The sequence below is a fragment of the Mustela putorius genome, unplaced genomic scaffold, assembly GCF_011764305.1.
Source record: "Mustela putorius furo isolate JIRA1106 unplaced genomic scaffold, ASM1176430v1.1 tig00003976_pilon_pilon_pilon, whole genome shotgun sequence".
Lineage (NCBI taxonomy): Eukaryota > Metazoa > Chordata > Mammalia > Carnivora > Mustelidae > Mustela > Mustela putorius.
This window is the reverse complement of record NW_025422118.1, coordinates 1,461,225-1,471,996: the sequence shown is the minus strand read 5'-3', so window position 1 is coordinate 1,471,996 and position 10,772 is coordinate 1,461,225.

Sequence of the window (10,772 nt, the reverse complement as noted above, 5' to 3'; positions counted from 1 at the left end):
ATGGCTGTGACTTTTTATTTTATTTTATTTTTTTTTTTTTAAGATTTTATTTATTTATTTGACACTCAGAGATCACAAGTAGGCAGAGAGGCAGGCAGAGAGAGAGGAGGAAGCAGGCTCCCCACTGAGCAGAGAACCCGATGCAGGGCTCGATCCCAGGATCCTGGATCATGACCTGAGCCGAAGGCAGAGTCTTTAACACACTGAGCCACTCAGGTGTTCCTGGCTATGACTTTTTAGATACAAAATGAAAGGCAAATCCATTAAAGAAATAATTGATAAGCTTGGTTTATTAAAAATTGAAAATTCTGCTCTGTGAAAGACAATGTTAAGAGAACAAGAAAACAAGCCAGACTGGGAGATAATATTTGCAAAAGATGTATCTGAGAAAGGACTATTATCCAAAATATATAAAGAAAATGAATAATAATTAGGAAATTGGTAAAAGAGTTGAACAGACATCTCAACAAAGAAAACATACAGATGGCAAATAACCATATGAAAAGATGTTTAACATCCCATTAGGGAATTGCAAATTATTACAAGATTCTATTGGAATATACAGAAATACAAAATAGAAATACTAAATGCTGGCGAGGATGTGGAGCAACAGGAATTTTCATTCCTTGTTGGTAGGAAGGCAAAATGGTACATTCACATTGGAAGATAGTTTGGCAGTTTCTTAGAAAACTAAACACTCTCTTAATGAAATCCTTCTTAAAATAACTCTAGCATTTTTCACAGAGATAGAACAAACAATCCTAAAATTTGCATGGAACCACAAAAGACTCTGAAGACCCAAAGCAATCCTGAAAAAGAAAAGAAAAGCTGGAGGCATCACGATACCGGATTTCAAGTTCTATTGCAAAGCTGTAGTCATCAAGACAGTATGGTACTGGCACAAAAACAAGCACAGATCAATGGAACAGAATAGAGACTCCAGAAATGGACCCACAATCATATAGTCAACTAATATTTGACAAAGCAGGAAAGAATATCCAATGGAATAAACAGTCTCTTTAACAAATGGTGTTGGAAAAACTGGACAGCCACATGTAGAAGAATGAAACTGGATCACTGTCTTATACCATACACCAAAATAAATTCAAAATGGATGAAAGACCTCAATGTGAGACAGGATCCATCAAAATCCTAGAGAAGAATAACCTCTGTGACCTCAGCCACAGGAACTTCTTGCTAGACACATCTCCCAAGGCAAGAGAAACAAAAGCAAAAATGAACTATTGGGACTTCATCAAAATAAAACATCTCTGCACAGTGAAGGAAACAGTCAACAAAACTAAAAGGCAGCCTACAGAATGGGACAAGAAATTTGCAAATGATATATCAGATAAAGAGTTAGTATCCAAATCTATAAAGTTATCAGACTCAACACCTAAAAAATAAATAATCCACTTAAGAAATGGGCAGAAGACATGAATAGATATTTTTCCAAAGAAGACATACAAATGCCTAAGAGACACATGAAAAGATGTTCATCATCACTCACTATCAGGGAAATACAAATCAAAACCACAGTGAGATACCACCTCACACCTGACAGGCCAAAATTAACACCACAGGAAGCAGATGTTGGTGAGGAGGCGGAGATAGGGGTACCCTCTGACGTGTCAGTGTATGTTCATCGGTTTTCAAAAATGAACCACAGTGGTGGAGAATGTCATAGCGGGAGAAGCTTGCGTGCATGGGACAGGGCTTGTATCGGAACTTTCTGTACCTGCTACTCAATTTTACTGTGAACCTAAAGCTGCTCTAATAAATAAAGTTGATTAATTTTTTAAAATCTGTCACTCTGACTATAGATTTTTAAAATTTATTATAATCCTGCCCTTTTTTTGCTTTATATATTTTGGAATTGTTAATAAGGGTATATGAATTTACAATTTTTATATCTTACTGGTCAATTAAACTTTACCATTAAGTAAACCTCTTTATCTTACTAATCCTTCTTCCTTAAAATCTATTTTGCCTCATATTAATATAGCTATAGTAGCTTGCTTTTGGTTAGTAATTTCCTGACATGTCTTTTTCTATTTTTTTATTTAAAAATTTTTGGTAGTCTTACCTTTTTTCTGTTTCTCTTATAGGCAGCATATTATGAAAATTTTAGGGTCTTTTAAGTCTATTTATTGTGGGTTTTCTACTTACTCTATTTTTTTTCTCTCCTTTACTCCCTTCCTAGGGATTTATTATTATTTTTTATCATCTCATTTTCCCCACCTACTATTTTGGAAGTTATACACTCTGTTTCTATTCCTTTAGTGATTCCCCTGGAAATTAAAATATGCATCCTAAACTTACTGATAGCTAATATTAGGACAATGTAAGGACAGTAAAACACTCTAACTCAATTCATCCTCTTCTAACTCACAATAGAACAATATTGTGGGACACCTGGGTGGCTCAGTTGGTTAAGCGTCTGCCTTTGGCTCAGGTCTTGATCCCAGCATCCTGGGATCAAGTCCCACACTGGGCTCCCTGCTCAGTGTGGAGCCTGCTTTTCCCTCTGCCTCCTCTGCCTGCTGCTCCCCCTGCTTGTGCTCTCTCTCTCTCTCTGACAAATAAATTAATAAAACCTTTGAATTGTCATCCTGTATTCTAATTTTATGTGTGTGTGTGTGTGTGTGTGTGTGTGTATAATTGCTTAGATTTACCCATATATCTTCCCAAATGTTAGTTTAACATTAGAAAAGCAGTCAACATTTGGGCATATTGACAGATTATAGGAGAAAAAAAACTGTAAAATTCTCAATAGATGTAGAAAAAGCATTTCACAAAGTTCAGCGTCCACTCATGATAAAACTATTTAAAAATTAGGAATTCAATGACTCTTCCTTTGTCTATTAAGAGTATGCCTGTTTTTACCACTTCTCTTCAACATTGTGCTGAAGATCTAACCCAGTGCTGAAAAAGGAAGAAAGATATAAAAATTGGAAAAGAAATAAAACTCACATTTTTCAAGATGATGTGACAGTATAGATAAATAAACCAAGAATCTGTAGGTGGGCTGCTTGAGTGACTCAGTCATTAAGCAGCTGCCTTCAGCTCAGGTCCTGATCACAGGGTCCTGGGATTGAGCCCTGCATCAGGCTCCCTGCTCAGTGGGATGTCTGTATCTTCCTCTCCCACTCCCCCTGCTTGTGTTCTCTCTCTAACTGTGTCTCTCTCTGTCAAATAAATAAATAAAATCTTAAAAGGAAAAAGAAAAAAAAAAGAATCTGTCGGTAAATTATTAGAACTATTAAGTGAGTTAATAAGGTTATAGGATACACGGTCAAAATCACTGATATTTCTGTACACCAAAAATAAACAGAAAGTAAATTTTTAAAAGTTAACTTTTTAGGGGCTCCTGGATGACTCAGTTGGTTGACCCTCCTGTCTTGGTTTTGGCTCGGGTCATGATCTCATGGGTTGTGGGATGGAGCCCGAGTGGGACTCCATGTTCAGCAGGGAATCTGTTTGAAGAGTCTCTCCCTCTGCCCCTCCCCTACTCTCTCTCTTTTTTCTTTCTCTCCAAAATGAATAAATCTTTTTAAAAAGTTAATATTTTTAAGAGTTTCAAAAAATATTAAATACCCAAGAATAAAGTAACAAAGCGCAGAAGCTCTGTGTGGAAATCAGTACAAAAATTTTGATAGAAATTAAAGAACTCTTACATAAATATATCATGTTCAATGAATGGGACCACCAATACTGTTAAGATATCAATTTTTGCCGAATTGATTTTGAGGATCCATGCAATCACAATCAAATGTCAGTGGGATCGGGCACCTGGGTGGCTCATTTGGTTAAGCATTTGCCTTCGGCTCTGGGCATGATTCTGGAGCCCTGGGACCGAGTCCCGCGTCAGACTCCCTGTCCGCTTCTCCCTCTCAGCCTCCCCAGTCTGTGCTCCCTCACTCTCTCTCTTAAATAAATGAATAAAATCTTTTTAAAAAAATGTCAGTAGGATCTGTTTAGGAATCTGGTAAGCTGATTCTAACAATATATGGACATACAGAAGGCCTGCAAGGGTTAATCTCTGCTGAAGAAGAGCAACTTAGTAGGCCTTGCTTCACTTAATAGCAAGACTTCTCATAAAGCCACAGTAGTTAAGGCAGGATAGAGATACCGGCCAGTGCATAAATAGTCCAGCAGAGATATACAGACCAGAATAGTCCCAAGACAGATCTATGAATCTAGATGCATGATGTCAAGCAGGGACAGAGGGATTAATGGAGCTGGAATTGTGTATTTACTTGGGAAGAAAATGAAACTGTTCCCTGGACTCACGCTATAAATGAAAATCATTCCAGGTATAGTAAAGAATTAACTATGTAAGAAAAACAGTGAAGCTGTAAAAATTACAGAGAACAGGATGATAATCTCAGGGTAGGAAAAGATTTTTTATTTAGGCAGAAAAACTGCCTCCCTATAAAGGGAGATCATATTGAACTGGATCACATTAAGAACTCTGTTCACCAAAAGACACCATTAAGAAAATGAAAGGTCAAGTGACAGAATGGGAAAATATATGAGTATTACATGCAATTGACAGAAGATACATCCAAAATGCATAAAGTACTCCTACTAGTCAGTAAGAAAAAGACAACTCAGTAGTAATACAAGGGAAAGCTTGAACAGACACTTCGCAAAATTTCAGATAGCCAATAGACACATGAAAAGGTGCTCAACGTAATTAATAACTCAGTAAAATGCACAATATAACCACCAAGAGATTCCACTACACATGCCCTGGATTGACAAAAATTAAAACAATTGAAAATAACGAGTACTGAGATGCCTGGGTGGCTCAGTCTGTTAAGCTGATGCCTTCGGCTCCGGTCATGATCCCGGGGTCCTGGGATGGAGTCCCACGTTGGGCTCCTTGCTCAGTGGGGAGCCTGCTTCTCTCTCTGCTTCTGCCTGCCACTCTGCCTGCTTGAGCTTTCTCTCTCTCTCTGACAAACAAATAAATAAATAAATAAAATCTTAAAGAAAATACTGAATACTGAAGAGAATGTTTATAACAGGAGCTCCCATACACTGCTGGTGGGAGAGGAAAAAATAGTATGGTTATTTTTGAAAACTGTTTGGCAGTATCTAGTACAGTTAAAGTTTCATACTGTCATCTAGCAATTCCCTTTCTAGGAGTATACTAAAAGAAACATCTACAAAGGTGTGCAGGAAATCTACACAGGATTAAATATAGCCACGCTGTCTAATAACCCTGACTAGAAACAACTTAAATCTTTTTTTCGTTATTATGTTATGTTAGTCACCATACAGTACACCGTTAGTTTTTGATGTAGTGCTCCCATGATTCATTGTTTGTGCATAACACCCAGTGCTCCACGTAATACGTACCCTCCTCAACACCCATCACTGGGCTCACCCAACCCCCCACCCCATTCCCTTCTAAAACCCTGTTTGTATCTCTGAGTCCATAAACTCTCATGGTTCATCTCCCCCTCCAATTCCCCCGCTTCATTTTTACCTTCCTTCTCCTAATGTCCTCCATGCTATTCCTTATGTTCCACAAGTGAGTGAAACCATATGATAATTGACTCTCTCTGCTTGACTTATTTCACTCAGCGTAATCTACTCCAGTCCTGTCCATGTTGATACAAAAGTTGGGTACTCATCATTAATGATGGCTGAGTAATATTCCATTGTGTGTATGGACCACATCATCTTTATTCATTCATCTGTTGAAGGGCATCTCAGCTCTTTCCATAGTTTGGTGACTGTGGCCATTGCTGCTATGAACATTGGGGTACAGATGGCCCTTCTTCTTACTACATCTCTGTCTTCTGGGTAAACACCCAGTAGTGCAATTGCAGGGTCATAAGATAGCTCTATTTTTAATTTCTTAAGGAATCTCCACACTGTTCAAAGTGGCTGCACCAGCTTGCATTCCAACAGGATAAGAGGGTTGTCCTTTCTCCACAACTTCTCCAACATTTGTTTCTTGCCTTCTTAATTTTTTCCATTCTTACTGGTGTAAGATGGTATCTCAGTGTGATTTTGATTTGAATTTCCCTGATGGTTAATGATGATGAACATTTTTTCATGTGTCTGTTTGCCATTTGTATGTCTTCATTGGAGAAGTGTCTGTTCATGTCTTCTGCCCATTTTTTGACATGATTATCTGTTTTTTGGGTATTCAGTTAAGAAGTTCTTTATAGATCTTGGATATCGGCCCTTTGACTGTAGTATCATTTGCAAATATCTTCTTCCATTCAGTAGGTTGCCTCTTTGTTTTGTTGACTGTTTCCTTTGCTGTGCAGAAGCTTTTTATCTTGATGAAATACCAGAGGTTCATTTTTACTTTTGTTTCCCCTGCCTTTGGAGATGTGTCTTGAAAGAAGTTGCTGTGGCCGATGTCAAGGAGGTTATAGGATTTTGATGGATTCCTGTCTCACATTGAGGTCTTTCATCCATGAAATAACCTAAATCTATGTCAACTTTAGAAGGTATAAATACACTCGGTACAGTCCCATGATAGAATATAACATAGCCATGAAAATAAATGAAATCATAGTGACATGCAACAACAAGAACAAGCCTCACAATCATGTTGAGGGAAACCAGATGCAAAGTGCAGAATTTTTTTTTTTTTTTTTAAGATTTAGTACATGTATTTTTAGGTTTGTAAAATTGTCAAATATTTTTAGACCATCTCAACTTCTAGAAAATTATTCCATTTGTGTTACAGGCTTTTTTAAAATTCATGATCTAATTTTAATCCTGAAATAGACTTTTAAACTCCAGGAGACAGCTATGAGGTCTTAATTAAAATTTTAGGTACTGTAAACTTAGTGAAAATGCATTTTTTTTTAAAAATTTCATTATTGAAATACAGTTGACATACAGCGTTATTTTAGTTTCAGGAGCACGGCATAGTGACTGGATAATTCTATACATTCTACAGTGCTCACCATGGTGAGTGTGGTCACATCACATGGTGAGTGTAATATTATTACAATATTATTGACTATATTCCCTCTGCTGCACATGATTCCATTTCTATGAAGTTCAAAACCAGTCAAAATGAAACTGTGGTGTTTAAGAGTGCATATCCAAGTGGTAAAATATTTTTTAAAAATTAAGGAAGTACCTATTGCTTAAGTCTGGTGATTATCTTTGGTCGGGAGAGAGGATTGCAATCAGAAAGGGGCCCTCAGATTCCTGGGCTGCTGTACTATTTTTGGAACTGATTTGGTTGTACCAACGTATTTACTTTAAATGGATGCATGAAGCTGTACGCGTTTTATGAACTCTGAATATACTCTATTTTCACATGAAGAACAGGAATAGAAAGACGTTGAGAACCAAGTTGCTCTTCTCCGGGCACATTCACATTTTCATGGGATGCCTGGACCGGCAGAGGCTGCGTGGGGAGGAGCCAGCTGAAGACTGAGCTGATGCACCAAGGAGGACCGAACGGACTGTGAACGTCACCACGTAGCCGGGAGCCCTAATGAAGTAACTCAACGAAGATAAGCTGTAATAGCTGGTTTGGGTCTCTTCTGCTTTCTTTTCCTTTGTAATTTTTTTAAATTAAATTTTATTTTTTCAGTGTTCCAAGATTCTTTGTTTATGCACCACACCCTGTGCTCCGTGCAATCCGCGCCCTCCTTAATACACACCACCAGGCTCACCCAGCCCCCCACCCCCTCCCTTCTAAAACCCTCAGTTTTTCTGAGTCCACAGACTCTCATGCTTCGTTTCCCCCTCTGATTTCCCCCAATTCACTTTTGCTTTCCTTCTTCTAATGTCCTCCATGTTATTCTTTATGCTCCACAAGTAAGTGAAACCATATAATAATGGATGTTTTTCTGCTTGACTTATTTCACTCAGCATAATCTCCTCCTGTCCTGTCCATGTTGATACAAAAGTTGCGTATTCATCCTTTCTGATGGAGGTATCATACTCCATTGTATATATGGACCACATCCTCTTTATCCGCTGAAGGGCATCTCAGCTCTTTCCACAGTTTGGTGACTGTGGCCATTGCTGCTATGAACATTGGGGTATATATGGCCCTTCTTTTCACTACATCTCTATCTTTGGGGTAAATACCCAGTAGTGCAATTGTAGGGTCATAGGGTAGCTCTATTTTTAATTTCTTAAGGAATCCCCACACTGTTTTCCAAAGTGGCTGCACCAACTTGCATTCCCACCAACAGTGTAAGAGGGTTCCCCTTTCTCCACATTCTCTCCAACACTTGTCCTTTGTAATTTTTTTAAAAGATTTTATTTATTTATTTGTCAGAGAGAGAGAGAGGGAGAGAGAGCGAGCACAGGCAGACAGAATGGCAGGCCGAGGCAGAGGGAGAAGCAGGCTCCCTGCCGAGCAAAGAGCCCGATGTGGGACTTGATCCCAGGACACTGGGATCATGACCTGAGCTGAAGGCAACCACTTAACCAACTGAGCCACCCAGGCGTCCCGTCCTTTGTAATTTTAATAGAATTACTTCCTTGGCCTTATCAAGTTGTTCTTGCAATATTCCACATTACTCAATTTTCAGATTTACAACTTTCAATAAAGAGTCCTTTGAGGCTGTCAATTTAGGAGTTCTAGTCAATTTTTTAGTTAATTTCCTTAAATAGGAGCTAGACAAAATTTTTCAAAAACGGTGTAATTATTCTATATTGCTAGAGGTCCTTGTGTTTAGTAAATCCTCTATCGCTGCCTCTTACTCAATATATAACTGTTCTCATTTTCCCTGGAAAACCATGACCAAATTCAATCATTTTGACATAACTTACTACAGCCGCTTTTCTAACTTTCTTTTAAAAACAAAATTACACCAATCAATTCTATGAAAAACAACACATCAATTAAACAATTAGAACTTGTACGTGGGGCAGAGCCTTAGTCCCAGCAAAGAGATTTTATGTATAAATGCTTTTCTTTACTTTGTTCATAAGAAACTTTAAACTTGGGCGCCTGGGTGGCTCAGTGGGTTAAGCCGCTGCCTTCGGCTCAGGTCATGATCTCAGAGTCCTGGGATCGAGTCTGCTCAGCGGAGAGCCTGCTTCCCTCTCTCTCTCTGCCTGCCTCTCCATCTACTTGTGATTTCTGTCAAATAAATAAATAAAATCTTAAAAAAAAAAAAAGAAACTTTAAGCTTAGCATACCAATTTAAGGTTTTATATGAAGTTTCCAAAAATTCTGGGGCTCAAAAAGCTAAGGCCAACTTAAATAACTTAAGGAATGATCTGAATGGTGTGTGTCTCCCAACATCAACCAGATGTCAGTTTCTTGCTACGTGGTCACAGAAATGCCGCTGTCCCAGCCCTGCAGGGCCAGGCGTTAAAGTACCAGTGACTAGTCGATGTCAGTTCAGCCCCTTGTCTCTGTTTGCTCATCTTTGTACATGTATAAACTAAAAATGGTTGGTTACAAATAAACATGTCATCTCAGAGAATGTTTTTTTTTTTTTTGAATGTCGCTTAAATGTGGCTATCAGAGACGTCTGTGTAGTAAAGTTAAATGCAAGAACATTTTTTTTTTTGATGACAAGAATATAGTCTCACACTTGAAGTTTATTCACAGAAATCACCAGAAAACAATTCGCAGAGACTATCTCTGCCTAGTGTTTTGAAAGATCTCGAAAAATCAAAGCCCATCATACCCCAAGGGTTTTCCTTATTTCGGGTGGAAATTACACCTGCCACCTTTTTGAGGCCTTATGTAATTGGCACACCAATATTCAGGCTCCTCATTAATATAGCAAGGAATCTCATTAAGTCCAATTTGTAGCTGTCACTTTGGAAAGAAAATCCATGGGTCTGTGCTGCATTAGGTAACCACACCAACTTATATAACAAACCCATCTTGCTCTTTAGCAGAAATGTATTAACAAATGAGTTGAATTTTGTTGTGGGGATTGTCAGCTTTCAATAGGATGACCAGACATTTGCCAACATAAGAAATGTTACTCTATGTGGTCTTCTGAGTTCATTGACAGAAACACGTCGCTTGAATTTTGTTTTCTTGAAAATCACATCAAGAACATGGAGTTTGCTTCCCCACCACCTGTCATAATAACCTTGCTTCCTCTGTTCTGCCCAAGCGGTTTGCCTTTCCATTTTCATCCTCGCTGACCTGTATATTGCACATTAAGACAAGAGGAAAGACAAAAACCACTGTCCCCTACCCCAGCTGTAACAGGGAGAACCCGGAAGAGCAATGATCATCTACCTGACAGACTATGGCGCTCAGGGAATACACATTGTCACCATGCTACAGAGGAAGCTGGGTACCACCTGCGATTCCCAGAGAACCATACAGGGATAGATGTCCTGGAACCCTGGTTGCTGAGTGTGGGACAAGATTCTAACACCAGGGCTGAGGCCAAGGCTCTCAGCAACATACATGAGGAAGTGTGTTATCATTTTCTTCCCACATCTACCTTCTGATATAGAGGGAAAAGGTCAGAAGGAAGACAATAAAGAAATGAGCCAGCTCCTCTACTGAGATCATTCATGAATTGCCTATAAACAGAATTTCATTATTCAAATTATATTTTAAGTGTAATTTAAATACAGTGGAGGTGTTAACACTTTAAAAAGTGTATCATACATTCTTTGGGTCACATGTCCTTCGTAGAAGAATCAGAATTGGGGGCGCCTGGCTGGCTCAGTTGGTTAAGTGTCTGCCTTCAGCTCAGGTCATGATCTTAGAGTCCTGAGATTGAGCCCCAGCTGAGCAGGGAGACTTCCCCTCTGCCTCTGCCTCTGCCTCTCCCCTGGCTTATGCC